The sequence below is a fragment of the Struthio camelus genome, chromosome 2, assembly GCF_040807025.1.
Source record: "Struthio camelus isolate bStrCam1 chromosome 2, bStrCam1.hap1, whole genome shotgun sequence".
NCBI lineage: Eukaryota > Metazoa > Chordata > Aves > Struthioniformes > Struthionidae > Struthio > Struthio camelus.
The window spans coordinates 145464586-145485150 of record NC_090943.1 but is presented as its reverse complement, the minus strand read 5'-3'; the positions used below and the strand labels follow the sequence as shown (position 1 = coordinate 145485150).

The following is a 20565-nucleotide window of genomic DNA, read 5'->3' as shown; positions in this document are numbered from 1 at the left end:
GCGTAGCGGCAGCGGGAGGGCTGGTTGCTCCTCGCCTGCAGCGCGCACCGCTGCCCTTCTGTGCAACCGCCCGGAAACAGGCGAAGGCACCTGCAGCGATGGAGAAGGTGGTTAAAATGTTTGTGAGCACCCTTCCGCTTTGTTATTTTCGGAAAGCGGCAGCCCAGTGGATCTGCTCTGCCGTTCCCATCCGCGTGGGCACAACAACGCCCCGGAAAGCGGGAGGGCTCGAAACCCGCACCGACAGACAGCGCTCCCAATTCCCCGTTTTCCCGCTCCCTGGCCACACCTGGACCCCTCCACGTTTTCCCTTCCCCAACGTTTGCAGCTCCGGCACTGGACGGCCACGTGGGGCAAGGAAACGTGCCGCGGCACACGGCAGCCCCAGCGGCTGGGATCGACCCCCAGCCGCGCCGCGCCGCTGCCCTCCACCAACACAACGCGAGAAGTGTTTCGTGGGATGTTGAAAGCTGAGCCCCTGCTTTAGGATTATCAAGGATAATTTCTGGCCTTCAGTCCTCCCATGAGTTACCGAAGGCTTAATTCCTACATTAGCTGTTTTTCTTCCTCTGCCAGCCCCGTGTCGCCCTTGCTGGGACAGGCGCCGGATCCGGGGAGCTTTCCTTGCCTTGTCGGTGACCCAGTTCCCCCAAAGTTCGTGTACGGAGAGTGCAAAATAAAAAGAGGCAGGAAGGAATGGCCTGGCCCGGCTGTAAGACACCGACGGAGGGGCCCAGAGCATGCCAGCGGGCCGGGAGAGCGCTGCAGCCGTGCGGAGCCCAGCGCAAACCCCAGGCTCGCGCAGGGCAACCACGGAGGGCAGGTCCCGTGCTCCTGCAAAGGGACAGAAAAAGGCCCAAGAAGAGGAGAGAGTGGGGCCAGCCAGGTGCGCGGAGCGGGTCTGCACCCAGGCACAAACCCCATCAGAGCATCCCCAAGGTGCTGCAGCTCGCCTTCGCTTCCCATGTACGCTGGCAGCTATATGCCCGCACTTAACAACTCCTACTTCTGTAGCTGTTTTGGATTTCCCCTCTCTCGTGGTTGCCTGCTAGAAACATTTAAATGCAAGCAGAATCTGAAGGATGCAGTACAGATGACTGATGTAACAGATGTGAGATTTGAGACAAACAGGGAATAAGGAACATGCAGATAAATCATCAAAGACAAAGATCATCCTTTTCTAGAGGGACAGCAGAAGAGAAGGACTGAAAAAAAGCCTGATATGTAGCATGCAATGAAAGCAGAATGTAACAGCTAACATTGGCCTTTCTGAGGTTGTACTGACTGTAAAATACGGTAAGGGTGCAGAACATTTAAAAGGAGATGAATGAATGAAAATGCCAACGCTTGGGCTCTAGTCATAGCAGATCCTGAGCACTCTCTATTCCCATCAAATTCACTGGGAAATAGCTGCAGACCGCAGAACTGGACTGCTAATGTGAATACATGCAAAGCTAATCCTCTCAAGGAAATGGAAAGACATTTATTTGTCCACATGTCAGCGTGCTGCTCAGAGCGAAGAGCGCACTGTGTACGGAGAGGCACGTGCTGGGAGAGCCAGGAGCGATCGGTGCCTGCAGAACTGGTCCAGCTGATCTGGTCATGGCACATGCAGAATTGCCCAACCACACCACCAACTTAGCAAAAGCATAAAAGGTGGCAGCAAGACATGAAAGGTTTGAAAAAGAGGTCCATGTTTCAGAGAGCAGCTTGGGGTGGAAAAGAGACTCCTTTAGCATGCTTTCAGGTGCTGCTGTAAACAGGAAAGTATGTTGAAAACTCTGATCTTGGGGACGGTGTGAAATTTTAATCCCCTATGCTGGTCCCAGGTCCTCCTTGACTGCTCAGTGCGCCAAGAGAGCAGGGTACTAGCTCTGAATCCATGACTGCCACCCACCAAGATTTATTCATGTTAATGCTGCAGTGTAACGTGACCCTAATTATTTAAAAATAACCCAAGGGACTGGTGCACGTAGACAAGAAGTTTAGCTTATGTGCCCGGTTAGTGTGATGAGGTTTTAAACATGCTACAGTTGATTTCATGATAATATAGTAGTTTTCTTCTAGGAGGAGTATGCAAAGTATGCACAAAGAATAACACTTTGCATTAGATTAAAGCAGCAAACCAAATCAGAGGAGGCACTCACCATTTGTTCCCCAGAGTGGTTATTAAAGGAGCAGGAGCAGCACCTGTACCGTAGGATTATTCAACCATTTATATACGCCACTTACTTTTCCTGCAAAACAGAGGTAAAGCAATCGCAGCCCAGATGGGACAGAAGATTGCTGCACACACAAAAGGAGAAGCAGTAAACACAGCACTAAATATTGGCTCCATCGAGGCCCGGGGCTGGGCAACACCCAGCACCGAAAGGAAAGAGCAAGGCTGTGAGGCAGCCTTGCGCAGGCCCGCTGGCATCCCCAGAGGCGGGGGATTTCTGCTGCCTCCGGCGCGAGCCGGGCCTCGGAGGGAGCTCGGGGAACTCGACACTCGTCTTCCCCGCTCCCGGGCGCGGGCAGCCTCGGGGTGCCCTTCTGGCCCGTCCCAGGTTTCGCGCCCTCGCCGCTGCGGGACTCGTTCAGAGCGCGCCCTCCCACCCAGGGCCGCCGGTGCGCCAGGAGGACAAACCTGCTGCTCCCTCGGGACCCCGGCGCGGGGCTGGCGGGGGCCTCGGAGCTGCGCCTCCGGCGAAGGGCGCCCCGGGGGGCTCAGCCCACGCGGCATCTCCATTCTGAAAATGGGCCAGGACGGTCCTTAACGCTCACGCGTGCTTCTGGGAATGACGGCTCACCCGGCTGCCCGCGTGGGATGCAGCTACACGTTTTGCCGCATTTACTTCATTTCCTCTAAAGCAGAGCCCTTGAGGTAGAGCTGAAGTCTGGAGAAAGCACACACACATGACTCTCGGGGAATCCGCTCCGGCCGCTCAGCCCTGGCCCTGTGCCCGCAGATACCTTGCGCTGTCACGGAGCGGAAGAGCTGATGCAGCAGCGCTTGTCTTCAGCCAGAGGCTCAGTCTAGCAAGATTTACATGCAAGATAAAATCGAGTTTAAAAGAGACACAAGCGGCATTTAAAAATCGTCTCCTGGAGGACTATGTGGTCTGGGAGCACAGAGACGTGTTGCCTGCAGGTGGCTGGGTCAGAACCAGGCAGCTCTGCAGGGAGCACAGCCAAAAGGTCCCCTCTAACAAATTTATTGGTGACAGCCTGTTCCCAGGGTGCTGGTGACCCTGTAACAAAAACTGCATCTAATTTGCAACCAGATTACTCCGGCCTCTGCTCCTGAGCAGGTAGCACCGGGTGCCCGTGATGTGCCAAGTCCTCCGCAGCTCCAGGCAGGGCTCATCCGGCCATCTGAGGGGCTGTACGCAAAACAGGACGGCCCCAGCAGCTTTCTGTTTTTCTAGATATTTCTCTGGGTATATGTTCATGACAAAGCAAGAGTAAGGATACACTTGGCCTTGACAAACGTGTCAGAAATAAAGCCAGTTTCAGATCAGGATTCCTAGAGAAAAGCAGAGCACCCGTTTGAGGACATTGGAGGCCTCATTTGGGGAGATGCTGAATCCTCAGACTGCCTGAGGACCATGTTCAGCACCTAACTGTTTCAGCAGAAAAATTATATGTTTGATACACAGCATGGTATGGTACAGAGGGTACAAAAAGAAAAACTTCATAAAATATATTTCATCTGAGGGAAAAAAAGATGAACAAAACATTAAAGGAGTAAAGACTAGAGGTTCCAAACAACTTTGGAACGCATCAGAGCGCTGGACAGATTTAAATCAAACACGTTAAATTGCATGCAAGGAGGACAGTTCACTTTGGAGAAATGTAAATGGATGTAAGTAGATGTAAATAAATGTAAATAGAGTATGCAGAGGGATCCCAGCAAGGACTGCACAACTAGCCTACCCTGAGAAAGAGGCACAGACTTTGGGATATCTGTCTAAACAAACCGAGACTGCGCCAAAAATACTTTACTCCTTCAGCAGTCTCTCCTAACAAGAGCATTGCGAGATCCCACAGTTTTGGCCAGCCACCCATATCCAAGGGTAAAACACATCCCAGTAGTCTCTTCAGTCCCTAGTAGGAAATGCAATGGCCCGAGGCCAGACCAAACTGCAACGCGAAAGGCAGACAATGGCTGGAACACGCCACTAAAAGCCGTTGTGGCTTTTCCACCTACTGATGTGTTATGTCAGTAGTGGACGCCTTTCATCACACACTGCAGCCGAGCACAAGATTTAGCTCAGTACCAGGATATGAAGCTGAAACCTAATCGTCTGTGAAATACAGTGTATCAAACTAGATGTCCTGATGATGCCTTCTAGCCTTAAACTCTCCTACTGGTTTCTCATGAACACACAAATATCCTGGGAAAGTTTCGATTAGTAACTCAGTTAGCCTTCTAAGGCATGAAAAGGAGCTAAGATCCATCCCATGCTGATGTGACCCTAGCACGTCCCATTTTCCATAAGGGAACTGTTTCTTTCAAATTTGAAATAAAATGACTAATTAAATGCTTGACTTAATGCACAGCAGATCTCTACTCGAGAAAGTTTAACCACTTCTTAACTCCTGAATCGCCTTGATGCATCTTGTATCCGTGCACAAAAGGCTCTAGTTTCTCTAAAACTTGAATTCTCGTCCTTGAGCTCTTTTCTTCCAAGAATGTTGTGTCAGTGCTCAGTACGAGAGTCCCAGTGCACCAGTGTTTGGCATGGGTGTAAAATCTCTGAGACTCCCAACCTGAGCAGGAGCCTTTCCTGACCAAGCACCGGACGCCTGACTTTATTCAGTCAGTCGCGGGAGTCAGCTCGGACGAGAACCACTGCGCAGCGCCTTTTCCTGTTGTCTATCTTCCTCTACCTTGAGGAAGACTCAAACTTTCAACTTAAATTTAAGTGGCTTTCTGGACCTCAGCTTATTCTTTCTGACCTATTAACAGCTTTCTCCTGATTGCCCTCTTCCACACCCCATTCACAGATGAAAAATTGTTTGCTTCCAAACCCTCTGCATGTGCATAGACCCAGGAGATCCAACAGAAAGAGCAGCTCGTCGCTTATGTTCATTACACTGGAACAGAATACCTCAAATAACATCTAGGGAAGTGAGCTTGTCTCTAAAATCTAACATTTTTAGAATAGTGCTTTGATGATCATAGGAGGAAGGGTAACCACATACGTTTGAAGAGACAAAGGCTCTCACCCTTGCATCGTTTTAACATAAATCTCACTGACATTATTTGTGCTACTTTTCTCCTGGGTTATACAGGTTTAACTGGATTTCAAACATTATCAAGAAGGCTCAAAAAGTAAAGACCAGATATTTTTACTCTTGCTGACTGGAACACTTTTTATTCAAGCTCCTTGACTGTGATTACAGAGACACTTCTGGCTCCCTGAAAACTCTGTTAAATTCACTACTGCTCACAAAACCATGTAGAATAATTTACTGCACGTCACTGAACATCCTTAAGAGGCCCAAAACAGCACTAGCATTTTTATAGCAACTGCTCATATATCTTTTAGCACATACTTCACCTATTCTTTTCCTACTCTATATCCTGCATTATGTTTATGTAAAGCACATAAATGCCTGTGAAGGTGTGTCCAGAATCATATAAAAGAGCTAAACTCAGCTAGAACAGATGCAGGCGGGATTCCAGTGGGCCATGCTAACTTTCACTTTCTATATAGCAAGACATTTGAGGTACATTCAGTGCTGGGAATCAAAGATACATCATTAAAAATCCATCTCTGCTGACCAAGTAAAGCTAGACACTTTTGATTGCAGAAGTCTTGAATCACTTTACGTCCCGCTCGGGTAGTTTTACTAGGTTGTGGCAGGTAGCACGCAGAGGACTGAAGGGAAGGAGCGACTCAGCCTGTTGCAGGTTCTTCCTTGGATTTTAAGACATACACATTTCATCTGAAATAAAGGTGACCGCCATCGGTGTCACTGATCAGGGAAAGAAACAGTCCAAAAAGATCCAGCTAAAGAGAAAAAGGAAGCTGCACAGACTCATGCTTTCTGCTAGTCACACCAATGAATGCCACAGCAGTTCCAGCTTGAAACTCCAAGATAGTTGGGCTTTCCAGTTTTTCTATCAACAAAGCAATAGTAGAAGAGTTTCATATGACCTAATATAGCTAGTGCAGACAGAAAGTCACCTGAAACCAAAGTGAAGCACAGGGGTTGGCTTATTTTTTGGCTACGGTTCTTTGGGGTTGTAAAAATCATATAGCAAATGGACTTTATCCCCTGACATTCCATCTCATCAAGCTTCTTCTTTTTCTCTTCCCCAGTTTTTTGTTTGCTGGCTTTAGGACAGAGCCTGTGTAGAACAACCACTGCTGGTATAGAGGGGCAGCAGGTGCAGTTTATGGACTCCTCATTGGCAGAGATAAGTGACAGCTCAGATCTTGGACACAGGTTTATTTACAGAGAAGCAGCATACGAAAATATCTGCAACACAAGATGGTGTTCTGCCTAGTCTGTGGACCTAAGAGAAAACAAAAATGAACAAACAAAACTGTCCCTCACCTGAACCACTGCTCCAACTGGCTCCAATTTATGCAGTGAACAGAGCCACAATTTGCAGCACGCTGGATGCAGGCTGCCTACCAGTAGATTGCAGGCACCCAAATTTCAGGGAGCGCCGAGTTCCCTGAGAGCTTCATCATAAACCCGTGTGTGCGTGCAAAGGCTCTGTGGTCTTGAGGTGCTTCACTCCCAATTAAACTCCTCTGGGATTTTAGGGTGGCTGGGATAGGGCTTAAATTCCTGGAGAGGCTCAGTCTGCCAATCATGCTCACACACTGCTGGTGCAGTTAAATTTCGCCCAGCGTTGACCACAGCCAGGTAAAGGAATTTTCTTTCCCAAGCACTGGCAGATGCTTTGTCCACAACAACATCTTGGTTAACATAGAGATAGGAGGCTGCAGCTTTCATCCCAGGCTGTTTCTGCCCCAAAGGGGCCAGCCTTGCAGCTCACGTTTCTCACGAACGTCTGCCAGCCAGGAGTCTGCAGCAAGCAAGCCTCGAGCAATTCCCATTCATGGTAGGAAGGGCAGAGCTGGGCAAGGAAATCCCCGCAGCGGACAGGGACAAGGAGCACCTGACTGCCCTTGGGGTGAGGATTCCCCCACAGGGACAGGAAGTCCTGGGCTGCAGGACTTGCTGGTGTATTTGCCAGCTGGGAGCACCTGCATCAGATGCATGCCTGGCACCAGGAGGGTGTCCTGGCTGCCGAGGCAGGCTGCCTCCGAGCCAGCTTTCCTGGTTATGCAGTGACCCAACTCGGGCAGGAGACAGCTCCCACCGTGGGGACCACAGGCTTTCTGAACAAGCCTGCCACTGCTGGGAACCTGCTTCTTATTTACCATATCTTACTTATCTTATTTACTTTTCTTCTTTCTTTTTTAAAATTTGTTCCAGCAGTGCAATTGCAGGGAAACCAGTGTTGTTGCAGGGGGATGAAGGTCTTCCTTTTCATCTTTTACTAGCATAGACAATAGCTCACTCACTAGAGAATTAACTCTGTAAATCCTGGCATCCATGTAACTACCAGGGCTCTTCATGCCTTTGGGGGCCAGCCATAGCTTTAAAAAGTCCCCTGTAAGAAACTTTCATAGAAGCTATTGTTGTATTTATGATCCCCTAAATGCCCTTGGAAACTCCAGCTGATGACAGATAGGAATCAGGCCCAGGCTTTCTAATCTTTGACTGATGAAGGACTAACTTCATGAAATGGAGTGACCGTCACTCTAAAATACTGGGGTCATGCCCTTGACACCAAGGTCTAGTTCATAGTTTATGCCTTCATTTTCAAATAAGCATATTAAGATTCAGAAAACTTTAAAAAAAGGTGGGGGGGAGAAATTCTCAGAGCAGCTACAGGGACTAAAAAATAAAACTCCCAGATTTCTCAGTAAAGCAGTATTTTCTTGGCTCTCCACCGAGTTACCTCAAGTGCTGCCATTAGCACAGGAACCACTCAGAATTTAATCAGATCAGTTCAATCTGCTGAGAATTACAATCTGCCTTTCTAATGCCAAAAGAAAAATTAATACAAGCAGCTTTCCTCTGATTTTTTTTTTTTTTGAATTGCAAAATAGAGTGTCACATGGCAAATTTGACGGAAGGAGGGAGGCTGTCACACATCCAAACATCACACTCAGGGCTATAGGAGGAGCTCTGAATGCTAAGGAGAGGCCCTTTTTCAGCAAGACGTGACAAACAATATTTTGTCTCACCATGGCAGCTCATGGGGTCTAACACGCAGGCAGATGCAGTTGCAATAAGGATGGGGGAGTGAAGTAGCAGCACAGCTCGTGATCTGCTTTGCAAAGACATTGTGTGATACAGAAGTGCCTCTCAGCCCCTGCAGTAACTCTGCCTTAGCCCTCTCTCCCCACGGTCCAGTTTTCCCATGTACACAAAATTAGCTGAACACCCATGTCATCTAAACTGTTGTTCTTCCCTGGCAGCTCTGTCCTCAGCCTCTTCCTTGCAGTCGCATTATGTGATTTCAGGACTATGTGGAGAAAAAAAAAAAAAAAAGAAAAAAGAAAATGAGACAGAAAAATGTTGTTTGCCACCCCTCTGGATGGTTTTGCCAACATGCAGCTCCCACCTCCACCTCTTTCAGGGCCTGCTCCAAAGCTGAGAGGCAGGAGGTTGCAGGTGATGCTAGAGAGGCCGCAAACAGCAGCTTTCGCAGTTCAAGAGCAGCAAAAGAGAAGCTGCTACTACCACACTTGCTGTTCTCTGCTCCCTTCTTAACAGACATCCTCATCCGTTCCTCCCCATCACTCTCTATGCAAAGGACATGCAGATGTTTCTGTCAGAAGACCTCAGCTCCCTTCTGGAAGAGTTCATGCCCTTGATTTCATAACTCTGAAAGCGGAAAAAGGAAGAACAGATACAAGAAAAACAGCTTCTGGATAACAATTCTTATCTAACACTCCTTTCTGAACTAAATGATGGACAGGAAATAGTGATGCCTCTGAACTACAATCCTATACTTTGGAGCTGACTTTCGGCTCTGATCCCTACATTGAAGTGGGCTGCACACAGCTGAGACCTCCACGTTTCCGAGCTGGAGAAAGCTGAGCTCTAGCTCTGGCCCGTCTCTCTCGGGCTCTCCCTCCCAGGAGGCTGAGTCAACTACAGGAATGCGTGGGGAATGCCAACACACTAAAGTAGAACGGAGGAAGAAAACAACAAAAGGAAAACATTATTTGCGTTGACTTTTTGCATGAAGCTCTTTAAAAATGTCCTCACTAGAGAGGGAAGCCAAGTTACAGCTAACTCCATCATTTCCACAGTTTTCAGTCTTTGCGTAGTCCTAGGGAACCGAGTTTCTGTGAGCCACCACTCCCAAACATTAACACGTCTGGGAGACATCCCCTCCCACCGTGTACCCGCTGCCCCCTCGGACCAGCTCTCCTCTTTGCAACCCCTTTCTCCCGCCCCCATCTCCAGAGACGCAGTCCCCACGCACCACTGTTAGCCCCCAGCACCAGCACAGCCCTGCCGTCCCCTACGGACCTCCTCCTTGCGTAGCTCCTTTTGCTGCACCGCCGTGGCCCGGGCCCCATGTCTGACCAGTGCTACGAGGGCTTCGAAGCCAGGCAGCTTCAGGGTTATGGCAGAAACAAAGTAAACCAGAAAGCCGGAAGACGTTAAGAGCCACCGCGCAGCAGCAGAGCTATCAGCAAGTGGTAGCGCGGCTAGCAGACATCAGCAAGTGGCTGCAGCCATCCAAGGTCAGTTCATCTGTCTTTCACAGGGAGAAGGACTCCGGTTCTGATCCCCAAATTCATAGTCGCTGGGAGTCTCTGCTGGTGAACACAAGTATGTTCTCTCTTAATCCTGAATTAAAAATAGCAAATTGCTGAACGCTACCTCTGCAAAGGCAGATTTACAAGGCCCTAGCAGACACCTTTTGTGTCTTGTACCATCATGTAAAAGAGTTGTCCCCTTCAGGCACCTCTTAGCTGGGAGCTGTGTAAGTGCTTGTTCTGAATAAAATGTCAGGGGAAAACCAAAACTATTTCAGATATTTAAAAGAAAAAAGAAAAAAGGGAACTACTATATGTTTTTCTCTGAAATACAAGCTGGCTCAGCCAGTCCTGGTGCTGTTGTGCGGGTAATATTAGAATGTAAAGCTCCTCGAGTGAATACCACCTTTTGTTTGAAGGAAGCAGCAGGGAGAAAAGAAGAAAAGGGATTTAATTTTCTTCCTGGGGCCTTAGAGTTAGGAGAGTTTTCCAAGATCTCTTTAGAAATTGGACTGTAATGAAAATGGGGAGGCGTGGTTGAATTGTCAACCTTAGCCAATCAATAGGTAAATAACAGGGAAGCAAGGCTCCAGCTTCAAGTACCCAGAGCCGCTCCCGCGCTTGCTGTGTCTTGTGTGGCTTTGGAAATTAATTCCCTGGATAGCCGAGCCTTCAGCTGCTGCTCAGTTTAACACTTGAGAGTATCAGGTAGCAAGTTTCCAGACCTGAGATTCGCTGGCATGCGTGTGGGGAGGAGGGGGCGCAAGCTGCCCGTGGTCTCCAGGTGCCCACGGGATCTGGCAGGCGGCCACGGAGCAACGTGGGACTTCTTGGAAAAGGTCTTTGCACTGCCTGCCATCCTCGCAAAAGCAGTAACTAGTCCTTTTGCAGAGTTGCAGGTCACGTCCAGTAAATTCAGGCAGTTAATTTTGTTGTATCTGACATGGCCACAGAGCAGGACTCGGCCAAACACCCCTCCCCGCAGCAGGAACTAGCGGTCGGTAGAAACTGCCTGGCCCCAGGGGTGCCCCCGGTCCCCCCGGCCCGGCCTGGGGCCTCTGCCAGCCCCAGCCCCATCTCAGCCCAGCCAGGGCCATCAGTCACAGCCCCTTCGATCCCCGGCCCGGGCACCCTTGGCTTACCCCGCTCCTTCTGCTAAACCTCTCCGCCGACCAGCGTGCCTTCCCCCGCGCCGCGGGGCGCCCGCAGCACCGTGCGAGCCTCTGCGCCAACCTCCCAGCCCTCCCCGGCGCCCCTCTTGCGGCCCCAACGGTCCATACCTTCCCTCTGGCTCTCATACGGGATAGTACCCGAAAAAAAACCACCAAACCCACTAAATTATATGCACGCTGCCTCAGATATGCTGTAGCCGCTTTCCCTAGAGCCCAAGTCTTCAGTACAAAACGCAGAAGCAATCATTTCCCAGTCCGTCACTATATCCTGCACATTCCTTCCCCTCGCGCCTGCGTGGTGGCTGCTGAGACTGCAACAGTTGGCGGGGCTCCCTTCAGTGACACGCTGGCGGCCTGCCTGATCCGGCAGCGCTTCTCGCGGGTGACAGGGCGCTGCGCAACTCCGCCCGGGGGAGGGAGGCAGCGCCCTTCGCCAAGCGAGGCAGAGCCATGGGGAAGGCTCCGCCGCGCTTCAGCAGGGGCCGTGGGCGTCAGCTCCTCTGGCCGAACAGGAAGGGAATTGGGGGAGGGAAAGGAAATTACGGGACAAGGGGATTCACATCCCTCAACCAAGAACTGCCGTTAAGGTATCTCGTCTGCAGTTAAACAGCTGTTTAAAAAGCCGGCTGACGTCGTAGGGTTATGTCTCTTTCCCTAAGAGCGAGGTTTGTGTTCAGGGCGCTACTGCCTTGGTGTCGTTGCCATGGTAAATATCAGTGTTTGTCAAAACTTTAAAAAGCAATCCAGCATATCAAAGCGTTCAACTTCCTCTTGTAAGAGCACGCACCAAACGGAGGACAAATTAAGATGGTGGCAAAGCGACTGGGGAGAGGAGAGGCAATGAAATTTGCTTGTTATCTTTAAAAAAAATAAAAAAAAGGAGAAAGAAATAGGCAGCAGTGAGGAAAACAAAACAAGAGAACCAGCATTTAAACAAAAAGCACCAGAAAGACCAAACAAAAAGGTAAGAGGGTGAATTCACAGCAACGCGTCATTTGACTCCAGTGGCATTACGAGAGTCCCGTGGCTTCAAACCCAGCACTTAAATTACATGGTAATCAGTGCTCAGGGTGGTAAAGAGTTCCTATTATATCAGCATTCATTAAACTAATTAGCGCCTAGGCCGTGCCGTGGCCGCGGTTCCCGGTGCCGGTGCGCGAGGAGGTGTCACAGCCTGTCGCGGGCGCCCACCCCAGGCCCCCGCACGGAGCCCGCTCCGCTCTGCCCCCTCGCTTCCCTCGTCGCCCCCAGACCTCGCTGCCGAGATTTGTTAGCGCAGAGGCTCCGAGCCAAGAGCACAGCGGGGCTTCTCCATCCTTCCCAGCTGATGGACGCAGAACGGGAGGCGAGTGAAAAAAACCAGCCCCTACTATTGAACCTACGTGCCGCTTTGCCCTCCCAACGTTTCTCTGAAGAGGCACGGCTGCCCAGTCACGCCAAGCAAGTTTTTATCGCAGCTGTCAATAAAGATAAGAACTGGAAACTCGCACAGAGTAACACTACCGCAAGGGCTCGGAGCCCAAGACTAGCAGGTAAGAGGTCGGCAGAAGGAAACCCTAAACGTTGCCAGTCAGATAAGTGGCGCTGAGGTTTGTCAGGAAATTGTACTTAACCACCAGAGACTGTAAGAACTTCTGAAACGTATGTTGAAAGTGTCAGACCCAGCAAGGCGTGCTAGATCTGCGCGGAATTCGACAGCGTCTTCGCAAGAGCTCTGAGCCAATCTATTTTACCAGACTGCAACGCTGCTCAAACAAAATGAACGGTTTGTTTTATGGACTGTTAGAGCCAACCAGCTCCATTAGCAATGCGTAGAAATAAGACAAATTGATTCCTTATTGCAGTGATGATTTTTATTTAAATGGAAGACAACACTTTCCAGCGCAATTAAAAGTTTGCTTTAGTGTCAGAATGGCTTCAACGTATGCTCGAATGCCTTCAGGAGTCAGCGCCCATATTTGTTAGATATGAAGCGATTATGGCAAGAGGTTGTGCTGCTGCGCGTGTATGACGATGCGTAACCACGTACGGATAATGATGCACGCTGTGCTGCTGAAGAATTCTCTCCTTCGCACCAGGAAGGTTGCAAAACTAAATCCATTCATACTTTTGCAGAGTTTCAAACCACGACAGCGGTGAAAACTATTGAAATACCCCCACAGGAACACTTCTTTTTGTTTGTTTGTTTATTATGTATTAACAGCACTTTAAGCACATGCAGAGTGTTTGCCATTTTTTCTTAAAGGTTGCATGCAGCAAAGGCAGGCAATGCTGCTAACTTGAGCACACCAAACACACCTCAAGCGAGGCATCCCTTTGTTTGCTCCCCAGAAACACACCAATTTGGGTGCTTTTTTTAATGACTCACTAGTTGAAGCGTTGGCATCCAGCTCACAGCGCTGAAATGGTGCGCAAGTAGGACTTCGTGCAAATAGTGTGGAGCAAGTTTTGGCCTTGGGTACACTGAATCAGGAGAAATTACCACGTGAACACTAAAGATCCAGCCTCTTTTTCAGCACTTCATGAAACTAGAACCTAAGTAAGCTCCTAAACTTATGAAATCTCATTGGCTATATAGAAATCCTACTTGCTGTGACATGCAGTAAACAACGCTACAGGAAAGCCACCATCACCAAACAGCGTCTTGAATGAAAACTAAGGGCTGAATCAAGACGCTGGCACATAATATGTGCCTAAAGAGATTAAGAAAAAGCATTACCTTCTGACTCCTGTGCGCTGTTCAACGCCCCGCAAAGTGCCTTGGCGTGGTCTGGGGACGGAGGCTTGTGCCTTGCCCTGGCTGAGACGATGCGGGCACGGGACGGGAGGGAGGGCAAAGGCATGTCAGACCGCTTGGCGGGTCCAGCCTTCAGGCCCCTCTGCACTATCAGGCACTGGCACGGTCTAATCCCGTGTGATGGACGTGAGCGCGACCTGCAGCCCCGTGGTGGCCCCGCGGACCCCGTGGTGGTCCGCGCACCGCGGACACAGCCTGACTCGTCCCACGACACCCGGCCTGCCTCCAGGCAAGCTGTCTCGAGCCCACGACCGACGTTTTGGCCACAGCGTAGCGGCAGAGCGCTTGCCCTGGTTTAGCTCCCCTCTCGGCAGCCAGCTGGTGAAGCAGGACATGACCGAGTGTCTCAACGAGAGGGAGCCGCAGACGCGTGGCTGCGGCCGGCCCCGCCGCGCAGCGTTCGCAGCTGCGGCTTTCCCAAGCCCGGGGAGGACGCTCACGTTCTCCAAGCGGCCGATAGGCTCTGCGGCACGTGCTCATCCGTGAAATGTAAATTAGTTCTTTCTGTCTCACCCACCCAAAAAAGCACGGATGTCCTGCCAGCAGCTCGTCCCTCCTTTCTGGGAGTTTCTCGTTCCAGGGCCTGGGAACACACAATCCCACAGAAGAAGATCGATTCACCTTCCAGATCTAGCTGCATCTAGAATATGTTTCCTTTCTTTCTTTTGCATTTTAAAAATAGTCCAGTCTTCCTGCCGCTTTTTTCCTGGCCTGGTGACTCATCGTAGACTCATCATACTTGTTGCTTCACTTAAATAGGGAATTGAAAAGTCTCTTGCATAAATGGAAAAGAACCCCACCAGCTGCAGATTAACAACTAACCGTTTATGAGGTTTTCTTATGGAAAGATTTAAAATACTTCCTGCTATCCCATGGCTGCAAGGATTGTAGTTAGAATGAATCAGTGCAGGACACATGCAACGCCAGCTAGGCCAGCGCCTGTCCTTTCCACTCACCCTACCTCCCTCTGAGTACTTAAAGATAATAACAGCTTATTTCTCCTTCTTAGTCCAATGATGAGTATTTCTGATTTGTGCGTTGGTTTGAGAACTACCCAGGGACACCAAGTTTTCCTTTCATTTCAGAAAACGGCAAGACCTTTTCGTTAACCTGGTTTCCTGGTGAAACAAAATGGAGGTGATCACATCATCTCCCTGAGCAGCTGCCAGTTTTCCCTCGTAATTTGCGAAGGTCACGGCTAACCTCAGCCAAGTCTGACCAAGGAGGGGAGGTCTCAAAGATATCAAGCTCTTCCAGGTTTTGTGAAAAATAAGAGCACCCCATCAGGATTACCTCTAAGCAGGGCTGACCGCCACCTGCCAAGCGGAAAGGCTGCGGGAACAAAAGCTGCCACAGAGCCCAACCGGGACGCGGGAACCGGTAGCGCTGGCGTCCCACGTCCCGGCTCCCGCGGTCTGCAACACTCCTGTCCCCGGCCGGGGAACGGCAGAGACCCAGGGGCTGAGCACCTGCGCAGCAGCAAACAGGCACACGATGCTGTCGGGGAGGAGAAAACAAAACCAAACTAGTTGTGCTCCATCAGAAGGCAGCTATTTCCTCTAGCTGGTCGCCCAATAGCCAGGCCAAATTAGCGGCGCAGTGCAGTACCGTATGCAGGTTGTACAGCAGAGGAGGGAAAACATCTTACAGCGGCCCACGCCACACTCTTCAGGTAAACGCTTCCCTTCCCAGCTGAAAGCACGAGGCTCCCTTTGGCTAACCTCACGCTCACGTCTTCCGTTTCAATCCCTCCCCCCTTATTCAGGGTTATCTAATGAACATGGATTACAGCTGATCAAGAATTATGTCTTAATTAAGCTGATTTCATCGTTTATTTGAAGACGGCGGCTCTGTTTGTACCCCAGCGATGCTGTCGCTTCTCCTTGCCTTTTTATTGAGCGACCGCTCCTCCTGCCCGCAACAAATGACCGACGCCGAGTAGCGGCCGACAGGTGGTCCCGGGAAAGGCTTTCTTATTGCTTGCTTGAGGAGCTTTTTGTTAATTTTCTGACCGCCCCACTAAGGAAATGGAAATTCTGACTTGTTAGGCCATTAATGTGTTCTTTGTATTTTGTTTTCTTCAATTCTGGTCAGATTGCATGTGATACTCTCTATTTTCCTCTGTGTTTCGGGGAGACGGAGGTTGTATTTTTCAGCTGCCAAGTAGGCAATTGAACATTAAAAGCTCCATCTCCCAAGCAAAAGTGTTTAAAATGTCTGAGCTTTCTGCTCGCTTTGAGTGCCAAATGTCAGTCATCTAACGATCGCTTCAAAGATCACAGGATTCACAATTAAACGATGACAACTTGATGGAGTTCAGCCCAGACTGCATTAATGAAATGATAAGTTTGTGAAGATTTTAAAAAATAGACCCGACAAATGTTAGTCCCTCTTGAATGCGTTATAAGCCTTCAGGAGAGAAGCTGAGCGGTGAGGAGAGGCTGTAAACCCCAAATATTCAAAGCGATACGAGCCTCGCACGGGCCCTGGGGAATATTCGGCTGCCCGCAGGGTGCGCTCAGAGCCTCAGCACGGCTGCTAGCGCGGAGGTGTTCCTGGGCAATGCCAAAGCAGTTTATCTATCTGTGAAGTCCTTGCCGAGCTAATACCTCGCTATCTCCCGAAACCTACCCAAGAGGTGAAACGGTGGGAAGAGCAGCATTCGCCTTCCTGGGAAAGTGCTTTGGCTTTCACAGCAGAGCGCCCCGGAAGTGTAACGCTCCATCCGAGCTGGGCCATCCCAGCGGGGAGTCTGGATGCTTTCATGCATTTTACATTTTTATCAGTATATAGCAAGTGCGTTAGCAAGGTTAGCCTGTGCGTTCTCATGAGCCCAATGAGACGGCTAGAGAAGTGTTTTGTTCTTGTTTTCTTACTGCTTAAGTATCAAATTTTCTTCCAGTGAAAACAGAATACATTCCAGACCAAAATATCCCTGGAAAAGACAGCATGTGAGCTCCGAACGATACGCCCTATTACCTCGGAAGACACATCCCACATCCCACGTTTGTTCTGCTTTGCATGTTACCCCCTCCGACCACAGGCTCTTTTGCTCTTGAGGTAAATGTGTGACACAGGGTAGCTCGCGCCTGTAACACATATATTCATTCACTCGTCATGTCTCTTGACCTGATTTTGTGTTATAACTTTTCTGACAGCTTGCAAGTGTTTCCTTGGTGATGGAAGTTTGTTGCCAAAGCAGACGAATGAATCATCTATTTACAGTCAAAGCGGTGAGCTGCCGGGGGATACCGTATGTTTCGGCATGTGGCGTGCAAGTCTAAGGCCAGCCGATGGTGAAAGCCCTTCCTTCCTCGCGGCTCCTCGGCGTATGCCACGTCTGCATGATGGCACCCAACCTGGCCGCTGAGCAGAGCGCTACCTCTGCCAGGACCGTCGTCTTGGTTGGTTGAGGCGGTCCTGAAATAGCGCCGCTGGACGGTGAAGTTCAGCAGGGGAGACCTCAGCAAACGCAGCTCTCCGGGCCCCCCGGCAAGGCCAGCGAAGAGCTGCCCTGGCGCTGGCCTTAGCACCGACACTGTGGGTGGCTCCAGGCGAGTGGCCCCGTCTCAGGACCCCTTTTCTTTTAAAATACGTATTAGTTCACTCGCATAGCATCTGAGCCTCCCGCAAATGCTTCTGCAGTAATGGAAATTATTGTTCCCTAAACCACAAGGGAAAATGAGTATTTTTTCCAGCCTTCTCTCCATCCTCTCTGAACAGATTGACATCCCTGGAGCACAGGCAGAGACACAGTCCGTGCACGTACTCTGAAGTCCCAGCGCTGGCTGGGGCCCCCTGGGGCTCCCGCGACCGTCGCCTCTCTGCTCCCCGCGGCGGTTTGGGCAGCGGGGGGATAACCGGACTCGGAGCCCCAACTCCTCCTGGTGGAGGGGGCCGGCCCCGAGCCCAGCTGCAGCTGAGCTGACCGCCCACCTTATGCCGCTTTGCTCCGGGCGGGTGAGCTCACCACCGCGTCCCTCGGCGCAACGTGGAGCTCTACGTATAACCAGCGGGTTTGGTGACTCCCTGCCCTCCCTCTCGCCCCACGGCCAGCACGCAGCTGCCTGGAGGTGGCCGCTGCTTTGCTCTTCCTCGTCGTGTTCGATAAAGGGCTGCTGAGCCTGAAAGCTTGCCCGCCTTCGCCAACGCTATCGGTTTGGTTTGACCGGGAACGACGCCGTGGCCGAGAGCCCCGTCCCGGCGCCGGGGAGCACGCACCCTGCGTTTGCAGGAGCGGTCCCGCCGGCTCCCGCGGGACCCACGGCCGCTCGGCCCTGCCAGCTGGGACGGGCAACGTCTCCCGCTCCGGTTTCCATAACCGACGTTACCACTGCAACTTCGACGTTTATGTGCGTGCCTCACTTTGAAGAGCCGCGCTCAGCAGCAAGAGGAAAGGTTTATAGATACTTTAGAAATCTGCTTCCCAGAACATGCGCTGCGGCCTCGCGTGAGCAGCGCGGCGAGCCGGAGCAGCGGCCGGGGAGCCGCTCGGCCCTGCCAGCGCTGCGGCCTCCCCTGCCGAGGCCTCGGGTCTCCCTGGAGCCGCCTGGCGCAGCGGCTCCCCCGGGCTCTTTTCTGCCCCGCAAAGCACCCGAGCGGCTTCCCCTGGCGGGGGGCGGCGAGCACCGCCTGCCCCCGCCGCCCCGGCCCTCTGCTCCCGCTCCGCCACGGCGAGGGCTGGCCTCCAAGTACGAATCGGCGGGGTTGCGGCGAATGTTTGGCTTCATCTTCGTGTCCTCCAAATCACAAGCAGGAAGATAAAATCGCAGGTGCATTTTTGTTTTAAATGGGAGACTAAGGGAAATGTAATTCCTTACAGAAGTCTGGAGAAAATTCAAAATCATTTTGAAGACGCCCTCCTCCCCCCTCCCGAGGTTTCCTACCGTGCAACAAAATCTGATTGTGCGAAAAATTCAGCAGTAGAAAGGTGGCTAAAAGCATCCTGGATTACCATCCTTTCAACTCCATGTTCCAGATTAGACTTGGATTAAACACTTCAATAACTGGTTTAATTTCCAGTGTTTGCTGCTATGATTAAGCTTTAAAAAAACTGTATGTGAGGTAGAGTCACCATTAGGAATCTGTCCTCAGATGGAAGTAATCCAAGGGGCATTTCCTCATTGATAAATCCTGCCTTTACAGTGAGGAATTTTGCTGCATGTTGTTTGCAGAGACGCCTTGGATCCTGGAAGCCTTCTTCTGGTGAATAGTTCCACCTCTGCACACCGCGCAGAGCTCTGCCGTCAAACATCTCGCTTTGCTCAGTGGGTGTTTGATTACCATTGATCCACTGACTTTAATGGGCCTACATTACCTGAAGATTTAACCTAACACATTCACCTGAGACAGAAAACGTGCCTGTTTCGGGAGCAATATAACACTCCAACTGCCTGGCAGGAGCTCGGTGCAATATGTTGTTTGGATACATTGGTAATGCAAAGGGGTAGAAATGAATGTGTACATGCTAGGATAAATTAATTGCTTTGCATATATTAGTCCTCATGAAAGCCAGCCTGTGTTGCTGACTCTTCCTTTCTGTCATTATAGAGTTTGGTGCAGTTAAAAACCTTCCTGCTGCTGCTGGTGCTGCAGCTCCACTACCAGCACTAAAAGCACACCAGGCTGCAGAGGCAGCTTACATGACATCTGCAACATTTAAGCACAAGAAGTTTCTGGTACCTAATCCGTTCTGGCAAATTCCTCTTTGTGAAGATCGCCTCACCCCCACTGGCAGGGGCAAAGTCAAGAAATCTTTGCAGCACTGCCTTAATATAGGCAAGGCTGACAGGATGCTGCTCTTTATCTCATTGATCTAAGCTGCAGCCGTCTTGCAAGAAGGAACTGTGCCCCTATAAGCGAGGGTGGGCGCTGCCAAGGGTTACTGCCCATGAATTGGCTGTGCATCAGGATTTTCCACCTTAAGTTTCTTCAAGTATCATAGTCTTGACAACTGAGCAGTTCAATCTCTAGTTCATGTCTATACTTCACTGGGATCCAGAAACAAGCTTTCTTTTGCCAGCCTCCTCAAAGGTGATCACTCAGTAGGTGCTCACAGAGCACGCCCCACACACACCTCTGGAGCTGGCTGCCCCATGGAGAGTGCCAGCAGCTGCTTTTTCTGTGGAGGACACAGGCAACAGAGATGGTCATGGTGCAGAAACTCCCTTTCCTCCCCATTTATACAACAGCAGAGTGGCTAGAGCGCTTGCTTGGGAAATCAGAGACTGAAGTTCAGTTCCCTCTTGAACCTGAGGGGGTGCAAAACCCCCAGCGCGCTCTGCCTATGGGTCCACTGCAGCCAATAGACTGTGGACAGCATGAAGTGGGGGGCGGGGGGCGGCACTTGCTTTGTGCCCTCCTTCCGTGGTGCCCCTGTACAAAACTGAATTAATGGATCATTGTGCCAGAAAACACGCTGAAGAAGGGACCTGGCTTTGTAGCTTAGTGGGTAGCTTGCATACATGGGAAGGGCTTCAGACCCTACTCCCAGGGCTGTTAACATATTTTATCTGATTACTGTGAAATAGAAAATACAGGAAGGGGTTGTAGCAAGACAGCTGACCAGGATCATGCATGTGGGGAAGCATCTCCTGCATTAGGCTGTGATGTCGCATTCCCTCTTGGAACAAGAAGGAAATGCAATGACTCCAGTTCTTCCATTATGCAAGGCGCTGCGTCTAACAGGAAAGGTAAGGAGTGCCCCGATCCCAAATAGGGAACGACAGTGAGTCAGCAGCCACACAATTATGAAACTCGGGAATCCCTGCAGGCAGGGGAGGGAATCAGATGAGGACATGGA

General features: G+C 50.6%; 1 long non-coding RNA gene across 1 annotated transcript; it reads left to right on the top strand.

The window, feature by feature from the left end:
- Positions 1-11556: 11556 nt before the first annotated feature.
- On the top strand, positions 11557-17077 carry LOC138066060 (uncharacterized). Its single transcript, XR_011139259.1, has 3 exons — positions 11557-11930; positions 16666-16823; positions 16922-17077. It is a non-coding gene; the product is annotated as an uncharacterized lncRNA (long non-coding RNA).
- Positions 17078-20565: the final 3488 nt, after the last annotated feature.